Here is a 22,258-nt window from a genome sequence, read left to right on the forward strand (position 1 = left end):
CATCGGCAGTGAAGGGTTTCGTTGGATAAACGCCTAGATTGCGACAGCTTGAAAACACCTAGCTCTCAGCGTTCTGTTCATTCCTTCGTGCCAAACGTGTCTGCTTTTCTGCCTATCCCCGAGCACACGAAAAATATAATGATCCTACCCTTCCTTCTGGGAACCCACACGTGATGGAATCTACCCCAGGCAAGCCAGTGGACTTTAAGTGCAGCCTGAAAAATTACAGATTTTCCCTTGAAAGCTAGGTATTCCGGAGATACATTTTACACCCAATCCTCACTAACCTATGACTCTGTAATCCTTTCAGCACACTCACTACTCGCTGTATCGCAAAGTTTACTCACTAAAAGGTCTACTTGGTCACCTGAATGTCCAACAGGTACTCAGAAACTGCAGCATAAGATGCTGTGCCCTCCCCTTGGAGATTGAGGCTTGATGGGAAGTTGATTTTCCACATTGGAATGTCGACACTTGTGGCCTCTGTGTTACATGATAAACAGTGTAGTTGCCCATCTTCTCTTCATTGCAGGATTGCCTTTTCAGGAGAAGTGATTTTCCGTGAAACAAACGTTGCCTTTCAATTCCTGCTAGGTGCTCCTCACTCAGCAATTGTTAGTGAATATGCTGAGCGCATGGGACGACTGGCCTCAAGCTAACGTTCTGCTTTTGTCGTCACAATGGTAAGCAGGCAGCAGGTTCAATGCAGCTTTTGTCAAAGCAGTGCTTTTACTCTAGGAAGCATTTCTGGTGTCTTAGGACACGCGGGTGTGCACTAGGATCCAAGATGCACACGAGGGACTGCCAGTCTCTTCTGGGACTTGGGAGCGACGTTCAGTTGAGGACAACTCTATGCCAAAAAAGGGCAGTGAAAGGCTTCTTTTGTTAAACCTCTAGAATGTGGTAAGTTGAAACAACTCAAGTATCTCCCTTCTAACGCACCATGGAGGTACAAACTAGAGAAAGAAAGAGCAGGTCAATGTTCGGTGGTCCCTTCTGAACATAAGGCATGAAGGGATACTTTATTTACCTCCTTGGGATTTAGAGAGTTGCAGGCTCAATTCTCCCTGAGAAACACTATACTTGCACATCTTCCCTTCATAGCACGTTTGCCATTGTGATGACGAGAGTTTCTAGGAAAGAAACTTGGAGGTTGCCGTTCCTTGGTAGTGGCTCATCCCTCGGGAATCTTCAGGGAATGGGCCACCCACATGGGACATCTAGCCTCAAGTTTACGTTCAGCTTTTCTCATGACAGCGGTAGGCATTCAACAGATTCCATGCAACCTTAGTGCCTGTGGTTCTTGAACTCTAGGAAGCATATCCGGTCTCTTTTGGCTCGCGGGTCTGCACTAGGTTTTGAAACGTACTAAATGGACTGCCTGTGTCTTTGGGCAGTTGTGAACAGTCTACCGTTGGGAACAACTAGATGCCAAGTGATGGGCAGTGAAGGGCTTCGTTGGTTACACACCTAGATTGCGATAGCTTGAAAGCAACACCGTTCTCAACGTTCCATGCCTTCCTTCATGCAAAGCGTGTCTACATTCTTGAGGAAACCTGAGCTGCACTGAAAAGCACAATTAGCCTACCGTTGCTTCTGGGAACTAATCCGTGCAGTCTGTCTACCTCAATCAGCAACTACACTTCACGTCCAGCTTCAAAAATTACAGGGTTTCCCTTAACTGAGAGGTAGTCCAGAGAAACATTGCCACCTAGGCCCCACTAAGCCATCAGCTTGAAATCCTTACACCACAATCACGACTCCCAGCATGGCAATGGTAACCAACGTCATGGTCCATTGTGTCCACTGGATGTGCCATAAGAGAGTCAGAAACGCCAGGGGAATATTCTGCTTCGTCGCCATGTATATTGAGGCTTCCTGGGAAAGTTTATTTTCCTCATTGCAAAGCGGAGAGTTGCGGCCTCAGTGTTACCTGGTAAACACTGTTGTTGCCCATCTTCTCTTAATTGCACAATGGTCTAGGTGAGGACAAGTGATTTTCCAAGAAAGAAACTTGGAGCTTGCCATTCCTTGGTAGGTGCTCATCCTTCGGTAATCTACAGTGAATTGGCGAGCCCGTTTGAGCTCTAGCCTCAAGCTAACGTTCCTCTTGTATCATGCCACAGGTTTGCAGGCAGCAGAATCCATGTAGCCTTACTCAGTGTGGTTCTTGGGCTCTAGGAAGGATTCCAGACCTCTCAGTACTAGCGGGTGTGCACCAGGAAGAGAAACGTACAAGAAGGACGGCCTGTGTGTTTGGGCCTTTGTGAGCAATGCAGCGTTGGGAACAGCTAGATGCCGAGTCATGGGCAGTGAAGGGCTTCTTTGGTTAAACCTCTAGATTTTGGCAAGTTGAAACAAGTCAAGTATCTCCCTTCTAAAGCACCTTAGAGGTACAAAATAGAGAAAGAAACAGCAGGGTCAATGCTCTTTTGGCCCTTTGGAAAATAAGGCTTGAAGGGAAACTTTATTTTCCTCATTGGGATTTAGAGAGTTGCGTGCTCAATTCTCCCTGAGAAACACTGTAGTTGCACATGTTCCATTCATAGCACAATTGCCTTTGTGATGACAAGTGAGTTTCTAGGAAAGAAACTTGGAGGTTACCATTCCTTGGTAGGTGCTCATCCTTCGGTAATGTTCAGTGAATTGGCGAACCCGTTTGACCTCTAGCCTCAAGCAAACGTTCCTCTGCTATCATGCAACAGCTTGGCATGCAGCAGAATACATGTAGCCTCATTCAGGTTGGTTCCTCAGCTCTGGGAAGCATTCCAGGTCTCTTAGTACTGGCAGGTCTGCACTAGGATGAGAAACGTACAAGAAGGATGGCCTGTGTCTTTGGGGTGTTGTGAGCAGTGCAGCGTTGGGAACAGCTAGATTCCGAGTCCTGGGAGGTGAAGGGCTTCTTTCTTAAACTCTAGAACGTAGTAAGTTGGAACAACTCAAGTATCTCCCTTCTAAAGCACCTTGGAAGTACAAAATAGAGAAAGAAACAGCAGGGTCAATGCTCTGTGGGCGCTTTTGAATATAAGGCTTGAAGGGAAACTTTATTTTCCTCATTGGGATTTAGAGAGTTGCGGGATCAATTCTCACTGAGAAACAATCTAGTTGCACATGGTCCCTTCATGGCACAGTTGCCTTTTTGATGACGAGAGAACTTCTAAGAAAGAAATTTGGAGGTTGCCATTCTTTGGTAGGTGCTCATCCTTCAGTAATCTTTAGTGAATGGGCGACCCCATTGAACACTAGCCACAGCTAACGTTCCTCTTGTATCATGACACAGATTGGCATGCAGCCGAATCTTATTCAGTGTGGTTCTTGAGCTCTAGGAAGGATTCCAGGTCTCTTAGTACTGGCGGGTATTCACTAGGATGAGCAACGTACGAGAATGACGGCCTGTGTGTTTGGGCCTTTGTGAGCAATGTAGCGTTGGGAACAGCTAGCTGCCGAGTCATGGGCAGTGAAGGGCTTCTTTGGTTAAACCTCTAGATTGTGGCAAGTTGAAACAACTGAAGTATCGCCCTTCTAAAGCACCTTTCTAGTACAAAAGAAGGAAAGAAATGGGAGGGTCAAGACTCTGTGGACCCTTTTGAAAATAAGGTAAGGCTTGAAGGGAAACTTTATTTTCCTCATTGGGGTTTAGAGAGTTTTGGGCCCAATTCTACCTGAGAAACACTGTACTTACACATGTTCCTTTCAGTGCACCATTGCCTTTGTGATGACAAGTGAGTTTCTAGGAAAGAAACTTGGAGGTTGCCATTCTTTGGTAGCTGCTCATCCTTCAGTAATCTGTCGTGAATTGGCGAGCCCTTTGAACACTAGCCTCAAGCTAACGTTCCTCTTGTATCAGGCCGCTGGTTGCAGGCAGCAGAATCCATGTAGTGTTATTCATTGTGGTTCTTCAGCTCTGGGTAGCATTCCAGGTCTCAGTACTGGCGGGTCAACACTAGGATGAGCAACGTACTAGAAGGACGGCCTGTGTGTTTGGGCCTTTGTGAGCAATGCATCGTTGGGAGGAGCTAGATGCCGAGTCAGAGGCTGTGAAGGGCTTCTTTGGTTAAACCTCTACATTTTTGCAAGTTGAAAGAACTCATGTATCTCCCTTCTAAAGCACCTTGGAGGTACAAAGTAGAGAAAGAATCAGCAAGGTCAATGCTCTGCTGGCCCCTTTGAAAATAAGTCTTGAAGGGAAACTTCATTTTCCTCATTGGGATTGAGAGAGTTGGGGCCTCACTTCTCCCTGAGAAAGACTGTAGTTGCACGAGTTCCCTTCATAGCACAATTGCCTTTGTGACGACAAGTGAGTTTCTAGGAAAGAAACTCGGAGTGTGCCATTCTTTGCTGGTGCTCGTCCTTTGGTAATCTTCAGTGAATTGGCAATCCCGTTTGACCACTAGCCTCAAGCTAACGTTCCTCTTGTATCATGCCACTTGTTGGCATGCAGCAGAATCCATGTAGCGTTATGCAGTGTGGTTCTTGAGCTCTAGGAAGCATTCCAGGTCTCTTAGTACTGGCGGGTCGGCGAGAGGATAAGAAACGTACCAGAAGGACGGCCTGTGTGTTTGGGCCTTTGTGAGCAATGCAGCGTTGGGAACAGCTAGATGCCGAGCCAGGGGCAGTGAAGGGTTTATTTGGTTAAACCTCTAGATTGTGGCAAGTTGAAACAACGGAAGTATCTCCCTTCTAAAGCACCTTTAAGGGTTACAAAATAGAGAAAGAACGAGCAGGGTTAAGGTCTGAGGACCCTTTTGAAATAAGGCTTGAAGGGAAACTTTATTTTCCTCTTTGGGATTTAGAGAGTTGTGGGCTCAATTCCCCCTGAGAGACTCTTTAGTTGCACATGTTCTCTTCATAGCACAATTGCCTTTGTGATGACAAGTGAGTTTCTAGGAAAGAAACATGGAGGTTGCCATTCTTTGGTAGCTGCTCATCCTTCCGTATTCTGTAGTGAATGGGCGACCCCATTGAACACTAGCCTCAAGCTAACGTTCCTCTTGTATCGTGCCACAGGTTGGCATGCAGCAGAATCCATGTAGCGTTATGCAGTGTGGTTCTGGAGCTCTAGGAAGCATTCCAGGTCTCTTAGTACCGGCGGATCTGCTCTAGGATGAGAAACGTACAAGAAGGACGGCCTGTGTGTTTGGGGAGTGGTGAGCAGTGCACCCTTGGGAACAGCTAGATGCCGAGACATGGGAGGAGAAGGGCTTCTTTTGTGAAACCAGTAGAATGTGGCAACTTGAAACAACTCAAGTCTCTCCCTTCTAAAGCACGTTGGAGGTACTAAATAGAGAAAGAAACATCAGAGTCAGGGCTCTGCGTGCCATTTTGAATATAAGGCTGAAGGGAATCTTTATTTTCCTCATTGGCATGTAGAGAGTTGTGGGCTCAGTTCTCCCTGAGAAACTCTTTACTTGTACATGTTCTCTTCATCGCATAATTGGCTTAGTGATGAGAAGTGAGTTGCTAGGAAAGAAACTTGGAGGTTGCCATTCTTTGGTAGCTGCTCATCCTTCAGTAATCTGTCGTGAATTGGCGAGCCCTTTGAACACTAGCCTCAAGCTAACGTTCCTCTTGTATCAGGCCGCTGGTTGCAGGCAGCAGAATCCATGTAGTGTTATTCATTGTGGTTCTTCAGCTCTGGGTAGCATTCCAGGTCTCAGTACTGGCGGGTCAACACTAGGATGAGCAACGTACTAGAAGGACGGCCTGTGTGTTTGGGCCTTTGTGAGCAATGCAGCGTTGGGAGGAGCTAGATGCCGAGTCAGAGGCTGTGAAGGGCTTCTTTGGTTAAACCTCTACATTTTTGCAAGTTGAAAGAACTCATGTATCTCCCTTCTAAAGCACCTTGGAGGTACAAAGTAGAGAAAGAATCAGCAAGGTCAATGCTCTGCTGGCCCCTTTGAAAATAAGTCTTGAAGGGAAACTTCATTTTCCTCATTGGGATTGAGAGAGTTGGGGCCTCACTTCTCCCTGAGAAAGACTGTAGTTGCACGAGTTCCCTTCATAGCACAATTGCCTTTGTGACGACAAGTGAGTTTCTAGGAAAGAAACTCGGAGTGTGCCATTCTTTGCTGGTGCTCGTCCTTTGGTAATCTTCAGTGAATTGGCAATCCCGTTTGACCACTAGCCTCAAGCTAACGTTCCTCTTGTATCATGCCACAGGTTGACATGCAGCAGAATCCATGTAGCCTTATTCAGTGTGGTTCTTGAGCTTTAGGAAGCATTCCAGGTCTCTTAAAACTGGCGGGTCTCCACTAGGGTGAGACACGTACAAGAAGGACTGCCTGTGATTTCGAGGAATTGTGAGCAATGCACCTTTGGCAAGAGCTAGATGCCGAGTCATGGGCAGTGAAGGGCTTCTTTTTTTAAACCTCTAGAATGTGGTAAGTTGCACCAACTCAAATATCTCACTTGTAAGCACATTGGAGGTGCCAAAATGAGAAAGAAACAGCAGGGTCAATGCTCTGTGAGCCCTTTGGAGAATAAGGCTTGAAGGGAAACTTTATTTACCTCCTTGGGATTTAGAGAGTGTCGGGCTCAATTCTCCCTGAGAAACACTGTAATTGCACATGTTCTCTTCATAGCACAAATGGCTTTGCCCTGACAAGTGAGTTTCTAGGAAGGAAACTTGGAGGTTGCCATTCTTTAGTAGGTGCTCATCCTTCAGTAATCGTCAGTGAATTGGCGATCCCATTTGACCATTAACCTCAAGCTGACATTCCTCTTGTATCATGTCACAGGTTGTTATGCAGCAGAAACCATGTGGACTTATTCAGTGTGGTTGTTGAGCTGTGGGAAGCATTCCAGGTCTCCTAGGACTCGGGGGTCTTCACTAGATCTGATACGTACAGAAAGGACAGCCTGTGTCTTCGGGGCGTTGTGAGCAATGCACCGTTGGGAAGAGCTAGTTGCCGAATCATCGGCAGTGAAGGGTTTCGTTGGATAAACGCCTAGATTGCGACAGCTTGAAAACACCTAGCTCTCAGCGTTCTGTTCATTCCTTCGTGCCAAACGTGTCTGCTTTTCTGCCTATCCCCGAGCACACGAAAAATATAATGATCCTACCCTTCCTTCTGGGAACCCACACGTGATGGAATCTACCCCAGGCAAGCCAGTGGACTTTAAGTGCAGCCTGAAAAATTACAGATTTTCCCTTGAAAGCTAGGTATTCCGGAGATACATTTTACACCCAATCCTCACTAACCTATGACTCTGTAATCCTTTCAGCACACTCACTACTCGCTGTATCGCAAAGTTTACTCACTAAAAGGTCTACTTGGTCACCTGAATGTCCAACAGGTACTCAGAAACTGCAGCATAAGATGCTGTGCCCTCCCCTTGGAGATTGAGGCTTGATGGGAAGTTGATTTTCCACATTGGAATGTCGACACTTGTGGCCTCTGTGTTACATGATAAACAGTGTAGTTGCCCATCTTCTCTTCATTGCAGGATTGCCTTTTCAGGAGAAGTGATTTTCCGTGAAACAAACGTTGCCTTTCAATTCCTGCTAGGTGCTCCTCACTCAGCAATTGTTAGTGAATATGCTGAGCGCATGGGACGACTGGCCTCAAGCTAACGTTCTGCTTTTGTCGTCACAATGGTAAGCAGGCAGCAGGTTCAATGCAGCTTTTGTCAAAGCAGTGCTTTTACTCTAGGAAGCATTTCTGGTGTCTTAGGACACGCGGGTGTGCACTAGGATCCAAGATGCACACGAGGGACTGCCAGTCTCTTCTGGGACTTGGGAGCGACGTTCAGTTGAGGACAACTCTATGCCAAAAAAGGGCAGTGAAAGGCTTCTTTTGTTAAACCTCTAGAATGTGGTAAGTTGAAACAACTCAAGTATCTCCCTTCTAACGCACCATGGAGGTACAAACTAGAGAAAGAAAGAGCAGGTCAATGTTCGGTGGTCCCTTCTGAACATAAGGCATGAAGGGATACTTTATTTACCTCCTTGGGATTTAGAGAGTTGCAGGCTCAATTCTCCCTGAGAAACACTATACTTGCACATCTTCCCTTCATAGCACATTTGCCATTGTGATGACGAGAGTTTCTAGGAAAGAAACTTGGAGGTTGCCGTTCCTTGGTAGTGGCTCATCCCTCGGGAATCTTCAGGGAATGGGCCACCCACATGGGACATCTAGCCTCAAGTTTACGTTCAGCTTTTCTCATGACAGCGGTAGGCATTCAACAGATTCCATGCAACCTTAGTGCCTGTGGTTCTTGAACTCTAGGAAGCATATCCGGTCTCTTTTGGCTCGCGGGTCTGCACTAGGTTTTGAAACGTACTAAATGGACTGCCTGTGTCTTTGGGCAGTTGTGAACAGTCTACCGTTGGGAACAACTAGATGCCAAGTGATGGGCAGTGAAGGGCTTCGTTGGTTACACACCTAGATTGCGATAGCTTGAAAGCAACACCGTTCTCAACGTTCCATGCCTTCCTTCATGCAAAGCGTGTCTACATTCTTGAGGAAACCTGAGCTGCACTGAAAAGCACAATTAGCCTACCGTTGCTTCTGGGAACTAATCCGTGCAGTCTGTCTACCTCAATCAGCAACTACACTTCACGTCCAGCTTCAAAAATTACAGGGTTTCCCTTAACTGAGAGGTAGTCCAGAGAAACATTGCCACCTAGGCCCCACTAAGCCATCAGCTTGAAATCCTTACACCACAATCACGACTCCCAGCATGGCAATGGTAACCAACGTCATGGTCCATTGTGTCCACTGGATGTGCCATAAGAGAGTCAGAAACGCCAGGGGAATATTCTGCTTCGTCGCCATGTATATTGAGGCTTCCTGGGAAAGTTTATTTTCCTCATTGCAAAGCGGAGAGTTGCGGCCTCAGTGTTACCTGGTAAACACTGTTGTTGCCCATCTTCTCTTAATTGCACAATGGTCTAGGTGAGGACAAGTGATTTTCCAAGAAAGAAACTTGGAGCTTGCCATTCCTTGGTAGGTGCTCATCCTTCGGTAATCTACAGTGAATTGGCGAGCCCGTTTGAGCTCTAGCCTCAAGCTAACGTTCCTCTTGTATCATGCCACAGGTTTGCAGGCAGCAGAATCCATGTAGCCTTACTCAGTGTGGTTCTTGGGCTCTAGGAAGGATTCCAGACCTCTCAGTACTAGCGGGTGTGCACCAGGAAGAGAAACGTACAAGAAGGACGGCCTGTGTGTTTGGGCCTTTGTGAGCAATGCAGCGTTGGGAACAGCTAGATGCCGAGTCATGGGCAGTGAAGGGCTTCTTTGGTTAAACCTCTAGATTTTGGCAAGTTGAAACAAGTCAAGTATCTCCCTTCTAAAGCACCTTAGAGGTACAAAATAGAGAAAGAAACAGCAGGGTCAATGCTCTTTTGGCCCTTTGGAAAATAAGGCTTGAAGGGAAACTTTATTTTCCTCATTGGGATTTAGAGAGTTGCGTGCTCAATTCTCCCTGAGAAACACTGTAGTTGCACATGTTCCATTCATAGCACAATTGCCTTTGTGATGACAAGTGAGTTTCTAGGAAAGAAACTTGGAGGTTACCATTCCTTGGTAGGTGCTCATCCTTCGGTAATGTTCAGTGAATTGGCGAACCCGTTTGACCTCTAGCCTCAAGCAAACGTTCCTCTGCTATCATGCAACAGCTTGGCATGCAGCAGAATACATGTAGCCTCATTCAGGTTGGTTCCTCAGCTCTGGGAAGCATTCCAGGTCTCTTAGTACTGGCAGGTCTGCACTAGGATGAGAAACGTACAAGAAGGATGGCCTGTGTCTTTGGGGTGTTGTGAGCAGTGCAGCGTTGGGAACAGCTAGATTCCGAGTCCTGGGAGGTGAAGGGCTTCTTTCTTAAACTCTAGAACGTAGTAAGTTGGAACAACTCAAGTATCTCCCTTCTAAAGCACCTTGGAAGTACAAAATAGAGAAAGAAACAGCAGGGTCAATGCTCTGTGGGCGCTTTTGAATATAAGGCTTGAAGGGAAACTTTATTTTCCTCATTGGGATTTAGAGAGTTGCGGGATCAATTCTCACTGAGAAACAATCTAGTTGCACATGGTCCCTTCATGGCACAGTTGCCTTTTTGATGACGAGAGAACTTCTAAGAAAGAAATTTGGAGGTTGCCATTCTTTGGTAGGTGCTCATCCTTCAGTAATCTTTAGTGAATGGGCGACCCCATTGAACACTAGCCACAGCTAACGTTCCTCTTGTATCATGACACAGATTGGCATGCAGCCGAATCTTATTCAGTGTGGTTCTTGAGCTCTAGGAAGGATTCCAGGTCTCTTAGTACTGGCGGGTATTCACTAGGATGAGCAACGTACGAGAATGACGGCCTGTGTGTTTGGGCCTTTGTGAGCAATGTAGCGTTGGGAACAGCTAGCTGCCGAGTCATGGGCAGTGAAGGGCTTCTTTGGTTAAACCTCTAGATTGTGGCAAGTTGAAACAACTGAAGTATCGCCCTTCTAAAGCACCTTTCTAGTACAAAAGAAGGAAAGAAATGGGAGGGTCAAGACTCTGTGGACCCTTTTGAAAATAAGGTAAGGCTTGAAGGGAAACTTTATTTTCCTCATTGGGGTTTAGAGAGTTTTGGGCCCAATTCTACCTGAGAAACACTGTACTTACACATGTTCCTTTCAGTGCACCATTGCCTTTGTGATGACAAGTGAGTTTCTAGGAAAGAAACTTGGAGGTTGCCATTCTTTGGTAGCTGCTCATCCTTCAGTAATCTGTCGTGAATTGGCGAGCCCTTTGAACACTAGCCTCAAGCTAACGTTCCTCTTGTATCAGGCCGCTGGTTGCAGGCAGCAGAATCCATGTAGTGTTATTCATTGTGGTTCTTGAGCTCTGGGTAGCATTCCAGGTCTCAGTACTGGCGGGTCAACACTAGGATGAGCAACGTACTAGAAGGACGGCCTGTGTGTTTGGGCCTTTGTGAGCAATGCAGCGTTGGGAGGAGCTAGATGCCGAGTCAGAGGCTGTGAAGGGCTTCTTTGGTTAAACCTCTACATTTTTGCAAGTTGAAAGAACTCATGTATCTCCCTTCTAAAGCACCTTGGAGGTACAAAGTAGAGAAAGAATCAGCAAGGTCAATGCTCTGCTGGCCCCTTTGAAAATAAGTCTTGAAGGGAAACTTCATTTTCCTCATTGGGATTGAGAGAGTTGGGGCCTCACTTCTCCCTGAGAAAGACTGTAGTTGCACGAGTTCCCTTCATAGCACAATTGCCTTTGTGACGACAAGTGAGTTTCTAGGAAAGAAACTCGGAGTGTGCCATTCTTTGCTGGTGCTCGTCCTTTGGGAATCTTCAGTGAATTGGCAATCCCGTTTGACCACTAGCCTCAAGCTAACGTTCCTCTTGTATCATGCCACTTGTTGGCATGCAGCAGAATCCATGTAGCGTTATGCAGTGTGGTTCTTGAGCTCTAGGAAGCATTCCAGGTCTCTTAGTACTGGCGGGTCGGCGAGAGGATAAGAAACGTACCAGAAGGACGGCCTGTGTGTTTGGGCCTTTGTGAGCAATGCAGCGTTGGGAACAGCTAGATGCCGAGCCAGGGGCAGTGAAGGGCTTATTTGGTTAAAGGCCTAGATTGTAGCAAGTTGAAACAACGGAAGTATCTCCCTTCTAAAGCACCTTTAAGGTACAAAATAGAGAAAGAACGAGCAGGGTTAAGGCTCTGAGGACCCTTTTGAAATAAGGCTTGAAGGGAAACTTTATTTTCCTCTTTGGGATTTAGAGAGTTGTGGGCTCAATTCCCCCTGAGAAACTCTTTAGTTGCACATGTTCTCTTCATAGCACAATTGCCTTTGTGATGACAAGTGAGTTTCTAGGAAAGAAACATGGAGGTTGCCATTCTTTGGTAGCTGCTCATCCTTCCGTATTCTGTAGTGAATGGGCGACCCCATTGAACACTAGCCTCAAGCTAACGTTCCTCTTGTATCGTGCCACAGGTTGGCATGCAGCAGAATCCATGTAGCGTTATGCAGTGTGGTTCTGGAGCTCTAGGAAGCATTCCAGGTCTCTTAGTACCGGCGGATCTGCTCTAGGATGAGAAACGTACAAGAAGGACGGCCTGTGTGTTTGGGGAGTGGTGAGCAGTGCACCCTTGGGAACAGCTAGATGCCGAGACATGGGAGGAGAAGGGCTTCTTTTGTGAAACCTGTAGAATGTGGCAACTTGAAACAACTCAAGTCTCTCCCTTCTAAAGCACGTTGGAGGTACTAAATAGAGAAAGAAACATCAGAGTCAGGGCTCTGCGTGCCATTTTGAATATAAGGCTGAAGGGAATCTTTATTTTCCTCATTGGCATGTAGAGAGTTGTGGGCTCAGTTCTCCCTGAGAAACTCTTTACTTGTACATGTTCTCTTCATCGCATAATTGGCTTAGTGATGAGAAGTGAGTTGCTAGGAAAGAAACTTGGAGGTTGCCATTCTTTGGTAGCTGCTCATCCTTCAGTAATCTGTCGTGAATTGGCGAGCCCTTTGAACACTAGCCTCAAGCTAACGTTCCTCTTGTATCAGGCCGCTGGTTGCAGGCAGCAGAATCCATGTAGTGTTATTCATTGTGGTTCTTCAGCTCTGGGTAGCATTCCAGGTCTCAGTACTGGCGGGTCAACACTAGGATGAGCAACGTACTAGAAGGACGGCCTGTGTGTTTGGGCCTTTGTGAGCAATGCAGCGTTGGGAGGAGCTAGATGCCGAGTCAGAGGCTGTGAAGGGCTTCTTTGGTTAAACCTCTACATTTTTGCAAGTTGAAAGAACTCATGTATCTCCCTTCTAAAGCACCTTGGAGGTACAAAGTAGAGAAAGAATCAGCAAGGTCAATGCTCTGCTGGCCCCTTTGAAAATAAGTCTTGAAGGGAAACTTCATTTTCCTCATTGGGATTGAGAGAGTTGGGGCCTCACTTCTCCCTGAGAAAGACTGTAGTTGCACGAGTTCCCTTCATAGCACAATTGCCTTTGTGACGACAAGTGAGTTTCTAGGAAAGAAACTCGGAGTGTGCCATTCTTTGCTGGTGCTCGTCCTTTGGTAATCTTCAGTGAATTGGCAATCCCGTTTGACCACTAGCCTCAAGCTAACGTTCCTCTTGTATCATGCCACTTGTTGGCATGCAGCAGAATCCATGTAGCGTTATGCAGTGTGGTTCTTGAGCTCTAGGAAGCATTCCAGGTCTCTTAGTACTGGCGGGTCGGCGAGAGGATAAGAAACGTACCAGAAGGACGGCCTGTGTGTTTGGGCCTTTGTGAGCAATGCAGCGTTGGGAACAGCTAGATGCCGAGCCAGGGGCAGTGAAGGGCTTATTTGGTTAAACCTCTAGATTGTGGCAAGTTGAAACAACGGAAGTATCTCACTTCTAAAGCACCTTTAAGGTACAAAATAGAGAAAGAACGAGCAGGGCTAAGGTCTGAGGACCCTTTTGAAATAAGGCTTGAAGGGAAACTTTATTTTCCTCTTCGGGATTTAGAGAGTTGTGGGCTCAATTCCCCCTGAGAGACTCTTTAGTTGCACATGTTCTCTTCATAGCACAATTGCCTTTGTGATGACAAGTGAGTTTCTAGGAAAGAAACATGGAGGTTGCCATTCTTTGGTAGCTGCTCATCCTTCCGTATTCTGTAGTGAATGGGCGACCCCATTGAACACTAGCCTCGAGCTAAAGTTCCTCTTGTGTCATGCCACTTGTTGGCATGCTGCAGAATCTTTGTAGCCTTATTCAGTGTGGTTCTGGAGCTCTAGGAAGCATTCCAGGTCTCTTAGTACCGGCGGATCTGCTCTAGGATGAGAAACGTACAAGAAGGACGGCCTGTGTGTTTGGGGAGTGGTGAGCAGTGCACCCTTGGGAACAGCTAGATGCCGAGACATGGGAGGAGAAGGGCTTCTTTTGTGAAACCTGTAGAATGTGGCAACTTGAAACAACTCAAGTCTCTCCCTTCTAAAGCACGTTGGAGGTACTAAATAGAGAAAGAAACATCAGAGTCAGGGCTCTGCGGGCCATTTTGAATATAAGGCTGAAGGGAATCTTTATTTTCCTCATTGGCATTTAGAGAGTTGTGGGCTCAGTTCTCCCTGAGAAACTCTTTACTTGTACATGTTCTCTTCATAGCACAATTGGCTTAGTGATGACAAGTGAGTTGCAAGGAAAGAAACTTGGAGGTTGCCCTTCTTTGGTAGCTGCTCATCCTTCAGTAATCTGTCGTGAATTGGCGAGCCCATTGAACACTATCCTCAAGCTAACGTTCCTCTTGTATCGTGCCACAGGGTGGCATGCAGCAGAATCCATGTAGCGTTATGCAGTGTGGTTCTTGAGCTCTAGGAAGCACTCCAGGTCCCTTAGTACTGGCGGGTCGGCGCGAGGATGAGTAACGTACCAGAAGGACGGCCTGTGTGTTTGGGCCTTTGTGAGCAATGCAGCGTTGGGAACAGCTAGATGCCGAGCCAGGGGCAGTGAAGGGCTTATTTGGTTAAAGGCCTAGATTGTAGCAAGTTGAAACAACGGAAGTATCTCCCTTCTAAAGCACCTTTAAGGTACAAAATAGAGAAAGAACGAGCAGGGTTAAGGCTCTGAGGACCCTTTTGAAATAAGGCTTGAAGGGAAACTTTATTTTCCTCTTCGGGATTTAGAGAGTTGTGGGCTCAATTCCCCCTGAGAGACTCTTTAGTTGCACATGTTCTCTTCATAGCACAATTGCCTTTGTGATGACAAGTGAGTTTCTAGGAAAGAAACATGGAGGTTGCCATTCTTTGGTAGCTGCTCATCCTTCCGTATTCTGTAGTGAATGGGCGACCCCATTGAACACTAGCCTCAAGCTAACGTTCCTCTTGTATCGTGCCACAGGTTGGCATGCAGCAGAATCCATGTAGCGTTATGCAGTGTGGTTCTGGAGCTCTAGGAAGCATTCCAGGTCTCTTAGTACCGGCGGATCTGCTCTAGGATGAGAAACGTACAAGAAGGACGGCTTGTGTGTTTGGGGAGTGGTGAGCAGTGCACCCTTGGGAACAGCTAGATGCCGAGACATGGGAGGAGAAGGGCTTCTTTTGTGAAACCTGTAGAATGTGGCAACTTGAAACAACTCAGGTCTCTCCCTTCTAAAGCACGTTGGAGGTACTAAATAGAGAAAGAAACATCAGAGTCAGGGCTCTGCGGGCCATTTTGAATATAAGGCTGAAGGGAATCTTTATTTTCCTCATTGGCATGTAGAGAGTTGTGGGCTCAGTTCTCCCTGAGAAACTCTTTACTTGTACATGTTCTCTTCATCGCATAATTGGCTTAGTGATGACAAGTGAGTTGCTAGGAAACAAAATGGAGGTTGCCCTTCTTTGGTAGCTGCTCATCCTTCAGTAATCTGTCATGAATTGGCGAGCCCTTTGAACACTAGCCTCAAGCTAACGTTCCTCTTGTATCAGGCCGCTGGTTGCAGGCAGCAGAATCCATGTAGCGTTATTCATTGTGGTTCTTGAGCTCTGGGTAGCATTCCAGGTCTCAGTACTGGCGGGTCAACACTAGGATGAGCAACGTACTAGGAGGACGGCCTGTGTGTTTGGGCCTTTGTGAGCAATGCAGCGTTGGGAACAGCTAGATGCCGAGCCAGGGGCAGTGAAGGGCTTATTTGGTTAAACCTCTAGATTGTGGCAAGTTGAAACAACGGAAGTATCTCCCTTCTAAAGCACCTTTAAGGGGTACAAAATAGAGAAAGAACGAGCAGGGTTAAGGTCTGAGGACCCTTTTGAAATAAGGCTTGAAGGGAAACTTTATTTTCCTCTTTGGGATTTAGAGAGTTGTGGGCTCAATTCCCCCTGAGAGACTCTTTAGTTGCACATGTTCTCTTCATAGCACAATTGCCTTTGTGATGACAAGTGAGTTTCTAGGAAAGAAACATGGAGGTTGCCATTCTTTGGTAGCTGCTCATCCTTCCGTATTCTGTAGTGAATGGGCGACCCCATTGAACACTAGCCTCGAGCTAAAGTTCCTCTTGTGTCATGCCACTTGTTGGCATGCTGCAGAATCTTTGTAGCCTTATTCAGTGTGGTTCTGGAGCTCTAGGAAGCATTCCAGGTCTCTTAGTACCGGCGGATCTGCTCTAGGATGAGAAACGCACAAGAAGGACAGCCTGTGTGTTTGGGGAGTGGTGAGCAGTGCACCCTTGGGAACAGCTAGATGCCGAGACATGGGAGGAGAAGGGCTTCTTTTGTGAAACCTGTAGAATGTGGCAACTTGAAACAACTCAAGTCTCTCCCTTCTAAAGCACGTTGGAGGTACTAAATAGAGAAAGAAACATCAGAGTCAGGGCTCTGCGGGCCATTTTGAATATAAGGCTGAAGGGAATCTTTATTTTCCTCATTGGCATTTAGAGAGTTGTGGGCTCAGTTCTCCCTGAGAAACTCTTTACTTGTACATGTTCTCTTCATAGCACAATTGGCTTAGTGATGACAAGTGAGTTGCAAGGAAAGAAACTTGGAGGTTGCCCTTCTTTGGTAGCTGCTCATCCTTCAGTAATCTGTCGTGAATTGGCGAGCCCATTGAACACTATCCTCAAGCTAACGTTCCTCTTGTATCGTGCCACAGGGTGGCATGCAGCAGAATCCATGTAGCGTTAGGCAGTGTGGTTCTTGAGCTCTAGGAAGCACTCCAGGTCCCTTAGTACTGGCGGGTCGGCGCGAGGATGAGTAACGTACCAGAAGGACGGCCTGTGTGTTTGGGCCTTTGTGAGCAATGCAGCGTTGGGAACAGCTAGATGCCGAGCCAGGGGCAGTGAAGGGCTTATTTGGTTAAAGGCCTAGATTGTAGCAAGTTGAAACAACGGAAGTATCTCCCTTCTAAAGCACCTTTAAGGTACAAAATAGAGAAAGAACGAGCAGGGTTAAGGCTCTGAGGACCCTTTTGAAATAAGGCTTGAAGGGAAACTTTATTTTCCTCTTCGGGATTTAGAGAGTTGTGGGCTCAATTCCCCCTGAGAGACTCTTTAGTTGCACATGTTCTCTTCATAGCACAATTGCCTTTGTGATGACAAGTGAGTTTCTAGGAAAGAAACATGGAGGTTGCCATTCTTTGGTAGCTGCTCATCCTTCCGTATTCTGTAGTGAATGGGCGACCCCATTGAACACTAGCCTCAAGCTAACGTTCCTCTTGTATCGTGCCACAGGTTGGCATGCAGCAGAATCCATGTAGCGTTATGCAGTGTGGTTCTGGAGCTCTAGGAAGCATTCCAGGTCTCTTAGTACCGGCGGATCTGCTCTAGGATGAGAAACGTACAAGAAGGACGGCCTGTGTGTTTGGGGAGTGGTGAGCAGTGCACCCTTGGGAACAGCTAGATGCCGAGACATGGGAGGAGAAGGGCTTCTTTTGTGAAACCTGTAGAATGTGGCAACTTGAAACAACTCAAGTCTCTCCCTTCTAAAGCACGTTGGAGGTACTAAATAGAGAAAGAAACATCAGAGTCAGGGCTCTGCGTGCCATTTTGAATATAAGGCTGATGGGAATCTTTATTTTCCTCATTGGCATGTAGAGAGTTGTGGGCTCAGTTCTCCCTGAGAAACTCTTTACTTGTACATGTTCTCTTCATCGCATAATTGGCTTAGTGATGAGAAGTGAGTTGCTAGGAAAGAAACTTGGAGGTTGCTATTCTTTGGTAGCTGCTCATCCTTCAGTAATCTGTCGTGAATTGGTGAGCCCTTTGAACACTAGCCTCAAGCTAACGTTCCTCTTGTATCAGGCCGCTGGTTGCAGGCAGCAGAATCCATGTAGTGTTATTCATTGTGGTTCTTCAGCTCTGGGTAGCATTCCAGGTCTCAGTACTGGCGGGTCAACACTAGGATGAGCAACGTACTAGAAGGACGGCCTGTGTGTTTGGGCCTTTGTGAGCAATGCAGCGTTGGGAGGAGCTAGATGCCGAGTCAGAGGCTGTGAAGGGCTTCTTTGGTTAAACCTCTACATTTTTGCAAGTTGAAAGAACTCATGTATCTCCCTTCTAAAGCACCTTGGAGGTACAAAGTAGAGAAAGAATCAGCAAGGTCAATGCTCTGCTGGCCCCTTTGAAAATAAGTCTTGAAGGGAAACTTCATTTTCCTCATTGGGATTGAGAGAGTTGGGGCCTCACTTCTCCCTGAGAAAGACTGTAGTTGCACGAGTTCCCTTCATAGCACAATTGCCTTTGTGACGACAAGTGAGTTTCTAGGAAAGAAACTCGGAGTGTGCCATTCTTTGCTGGTGCTCGTCCTTTGGTAATCTTCAGTGAATTGGCAATCCCGTTTGACCACTAGCCTCAAGCTAACGTTCCTCTTGTATCATGCCACTTGTTGGCATGCAGCAGAATCCATGTAGCGTTATGCAGTGTGGTTCTTGAGCTCTAGGAAGCATTCCAGGTCTCTTAGTACTGGCGGGTCGGCGCCAGGATGAGTAACGTACCAGAAGGACGGCCTGTGTGTTTGGGCCTTTGTGAGCAATGCAGCGTTGGGAACAGCTAGATGCCGAGCCAGGGGCAGTGAAGGGCTTATTTGGTTAAAGGCCTAGATTGTAGCAAGTTGAAACAACGGAAGTATCTCCCTTCTAAAGCACCTTTAAGGTACAAAATAGAGAAAGAACGAGCAGGGTTAAGGCTCTGAGGACCCTTTTGAAATAAGGCTTGAAGGGAAACTTTATTTTCCTCTTCGGGATTTAGAGAGTTGTGGGCTCAATTCCCCCTGAGAGACTCTTTAGTTGCACATGTTCTCTTCATAGCACAATTGCCTTTGTGATGACAAGTGAGTTTCTAGGAAAGAAACATGGAGGTTGCCATTCTTTGGTAGCTGCTTATCCTTCCGTATTCTGTAGTGAATGGGCGACCCCATTGAATACTAGCCTCAAGCTAACGTTCCTCTTGTATCGTGCCACAGGTTGGCATGCAGCAGAATCCATGTAGCGTTATGCAGTGTGGTTCTGGAGCTCTAGGAAGCATTCCAGGTCTCTTAGTACCGGCGGATCTGCTCTAGGATGAGAAACGTACAAGAAGGACGGCTTGTGTGTTTGGGGAGTGGTGAGCAGTGCACCCTTGGGAACAGCTAGATGCCGAGACATGGGAGGAGAAGGGCTTCTTTTGTGAAACCTGTAGAATGTGGCAACTTGAAACAACTCAGGTCTCTCCCTTCTAAAGCACGTTGGAGGTACTAAATAGAGAAAGAAACATCAGAGTCAGGGCTCTGCGGGCCATTTTGAATATAAGGCTGAAGGGAATCTTTATTTTCCTCATTGGCATGTAGAGAGTTGTGGGCTCAGTTCTCCCTGAAAAACTCTTTACTTGTACATGTTCTCTTCATCGCATAATTGGCTTAGTGATGACAAGTGAGTTGCTAGGAAAGAAACTTGGAGGTTGCCCTTCTTTGGTAGCTGCTCATCCTTCAGTAATCTGTCGTGAATTGGCGAGCCCTTTGAACACTAGCCTCAAGCTAACGTTCCTCTTGTATCAGGCCGCTGGTTGCAGGCAGCAGAATCCATGTAGCGTTATTCATTGTGGTTCTTGAGCTCTGGGTAGCATTCCAGGTCTCAGTACTGGCGGGTCAACACTAGGATGAGCAACGTACTAGAAGGACGGCCTGTGTGTTTGGGCCTTTGTGAGCAATGCAGCGTTGGGAGGAGCTAGATGCCGAGTCAGAGGCTGTGAAGGGCTTCTTTGGTTAAACCTCTACATTTTTGCAAGTTGAAAGAACTCATGTATCTCCCTTCTAAAGCACCTTGGAGGTACAAAGTAGAGAAAGAATCAGCAAGGTCAATGCTCTGCTGGCCCCTTTGAAAATAAGTCTTGAAGGGAAACTTCATTTTCCTCATTGGGATTGAGAGAGTTGTGGGCTCAGTTCTCCCTGAGAAACTCTTTACTTGTACATGTTCTCTTCATAGCACAATTGGCTTAGTGATGACAAGTGAGTTGCAAGGAAAGAAACTTGGAGGTTGCCCTTCTTTGGTAGCTGCTCATCCTTCAGTAATCTGTCATGAATTGGCGAGCCCATTGAACACTATCCTCAAGCTAACGTTCCTCTTGTATCGTGCCACAGGGTGGCATGCAGCAGAATCCATGTAGCGTTATGCAGTGTGGTTCTTGAGCTCTAGGAAGCACTCCAGGTCCCTTAGTACTGGCGGGTCGGCGCGAGGATGAGTAACGTACCAGAAGGACGGCCTGTGTGTTTGGGCCTTTGTGAGCAATGCAGCGTTGGGAACAGCTAGATGCCGAGCCAGGGGCAGTGAAGGGCTTATTTGGTTAAAGGCCTAGATTGTAGCAAGTTGAAACAACGGAAGTATCTCCCTTCTAAAGCACCTTTAAGGTACAAAATAGAGAAAGAACGAGCAGGGTTAAGGCTCTGAGGACCCTTTTGAAATAAGGCTTGAAGGGAAACTTTATTTTCCTCTTCGGGATTTAGAGAGTTGTGGGCTCAATTCCCCCTGAGAGACTCTTTAGTTGCACATGTTCTCTTCATAGCACAATTGCCTTTGTGATGACAAGTGAGTTTCTAGGAAAGAAACATGGAGGTTGCCATTCTTTGGTAGCTGCTCATCCTTCCGTATTCTGTAGTGAATGGGCGACCCCATTGAACACTAGCCTCAAGCTAACGTTCCTCTTGTATCGTGCCACAGGTTGGCATGCAGCAGAATCCATGTAGCGTTATGCAGTGTGGTTCTGGAGCTCTAGGAAGCATTCCAGGTCTCTTAGTACCGGCGGATCTGCTCTAGGATGAGAAACGTACAAGAAGGACGGCCTGTGTGTTTGGGGAGTGGTGAGCAGTGCACCCTTGGGAACAGCTAGATGCCGAGACATGGGAGGAGAAGGGCTTCTTTTGTGAAACCTGTAGAATGTGGCAACTTGAAACAACTCAAGTCTCTCCCTTCTAAAGCACGTTGGAGGTACTAAATAGAGAAAGAAACATCAGAGTCAGGGCTCTGCGTGCCATTTTGAATATAAGGCTGAAGGGAATCTTTATTTTCCTCATTGGCATGTAGAGAGTTGTGGGCTCAGTTCTCCCTGAGAAACTCTTTACTTGTACATGTTCTCTTCATCGCATAATTGGCTTAGTGATGAGAAGTGAGTTGCTAGGAAAGAAACTTGGAGGTTGCCATTCTTTGGTAGCTGCTCATCCTTCAGTAATCTGTCGTGAATTGGCGAGCCCTTTGAACACTAGCCTCAAGCTAACGTTCCTCTTGTATCAGGCCGCTGGTTGCAGGCAGCAGAATCCATGTAGTGTTATTCATTGTGGTTCTTCAGCTCTGGGTAGCATTCCAGGTCTCAGTACTGGCGGGTCAACACTAGGATGAGCAACGTACTAGAAGGACGGCCTGTGTGTTTGGGCCTTTGTGAGCAATGCAGCGTTGGGAGGAGCTAGATGCCGAGTCAGAGGCTGTGAAGGGCTTCTTTGGTTAAACCTCTACATTTTTGCAAGTTGAAAGAACTCATGTATCTCCCTTCTAAAGCACCTTGGAGGTACAAAGTAGAGAAAGAATCAGCAAGGTCAATGCTCTGCTGGCCCCTTTGAAAATAAGTCTTGAAGGGAAACTTCATTTTCCTCATTGGGATTGAGAGAGTTGGGGCCTCACTTCTCCCTGAGAAAGACTGTAGTTGCACGAGTTCCCTTCATAGCACAATTGCCTTTGTGACGACAAGTGAGTTTCTAGGAAAGAAACTCGGAGTGTGCCATTCTTTGCTGGTGCTCGTCCTTTGGTAATCTTCAGTGAATTGGCAATCCCGTTTGACCACTAGCCTCAAGCTAACGTTCCTCTTGTATCATGCCACTTGTTGGCATGCAGCAGAATCCATGTAGCGTTATGCAGTGTGGTTCTTGAGCTCTAGGAAGCATTCCAGGTCTCTTAGTACTGGCGGGTCGGCGAGAGGATAAGAAACGTACCAGAAGGACGGCCTGTGTGTTTGGGCCTTTGTGAGCAATGCAGCGTTGGGAACAGCTAGATGCCGAGCCAGGGGCAGTGAAGGGCTTATTTGGTTAAACCTCTAGATTGTGGCAAGTTGAAACAACGGAAGTATCTCCCTTCTAAAGCACCTTTAAGGGTTACAAAATAGAGAAAGAACGAGCAGGGTTAAGGTCTGAGGACCCTTTTGAAATAAGGCTTGAAGGGAAACTTTATTTTCCTCTTTGGGATTTAGAGAGTTGTGGGCTCAATTCCCCCTGAGAGACTCTTTAGTTGCACATGTTCTCTTCATAGCACAATTGCCTTTGTGATGACAAGTGAGTTTCTAGGAAAGAAACATGGAGGTTGCCATTCTTTGGTAGCTGCTCATCCTTCCGTATTCTGTAGTGAATGGGCGACCCCATTGAACACT

At 46.8% G+C, this 22,258-nt stretch overlaps 1 long non-coding RNA gene across 1 annotated transcript; it reads left to right on the forward strand.

Annotated features, from left to right (window-relative positions):
* The first annotated feature begins 1,116 nt into the window (after window positions 1-1,116).
* On the forward strand, window positions 1,117-6,400 carry LOC309621784. Its single transcript, XR_014240276.1, has 2 exons — window positions 1,117-2,126; window positions 6,160-6,400. It is a non-coding gene; the product is annotated as an uncharacterized lncRNA (long non-coding RNA).
* Window positions 6,401-22,258: the final 15,858 nt, after the last annotated feature.

Source organism: Balaenoptera borealis (assembly GCF_965194805.1).
Source record: "Balaenoptera borealis genome assembly, contig: HAP1_SCAFFOLD_1001, whole genome shotgun sequence".
NCBI lineage: Eukaryota > Metazoa > Chordata > Mammalia > Artiodactyla > Balaenopteridae > Balaenoptera > Balaenoptera borealis.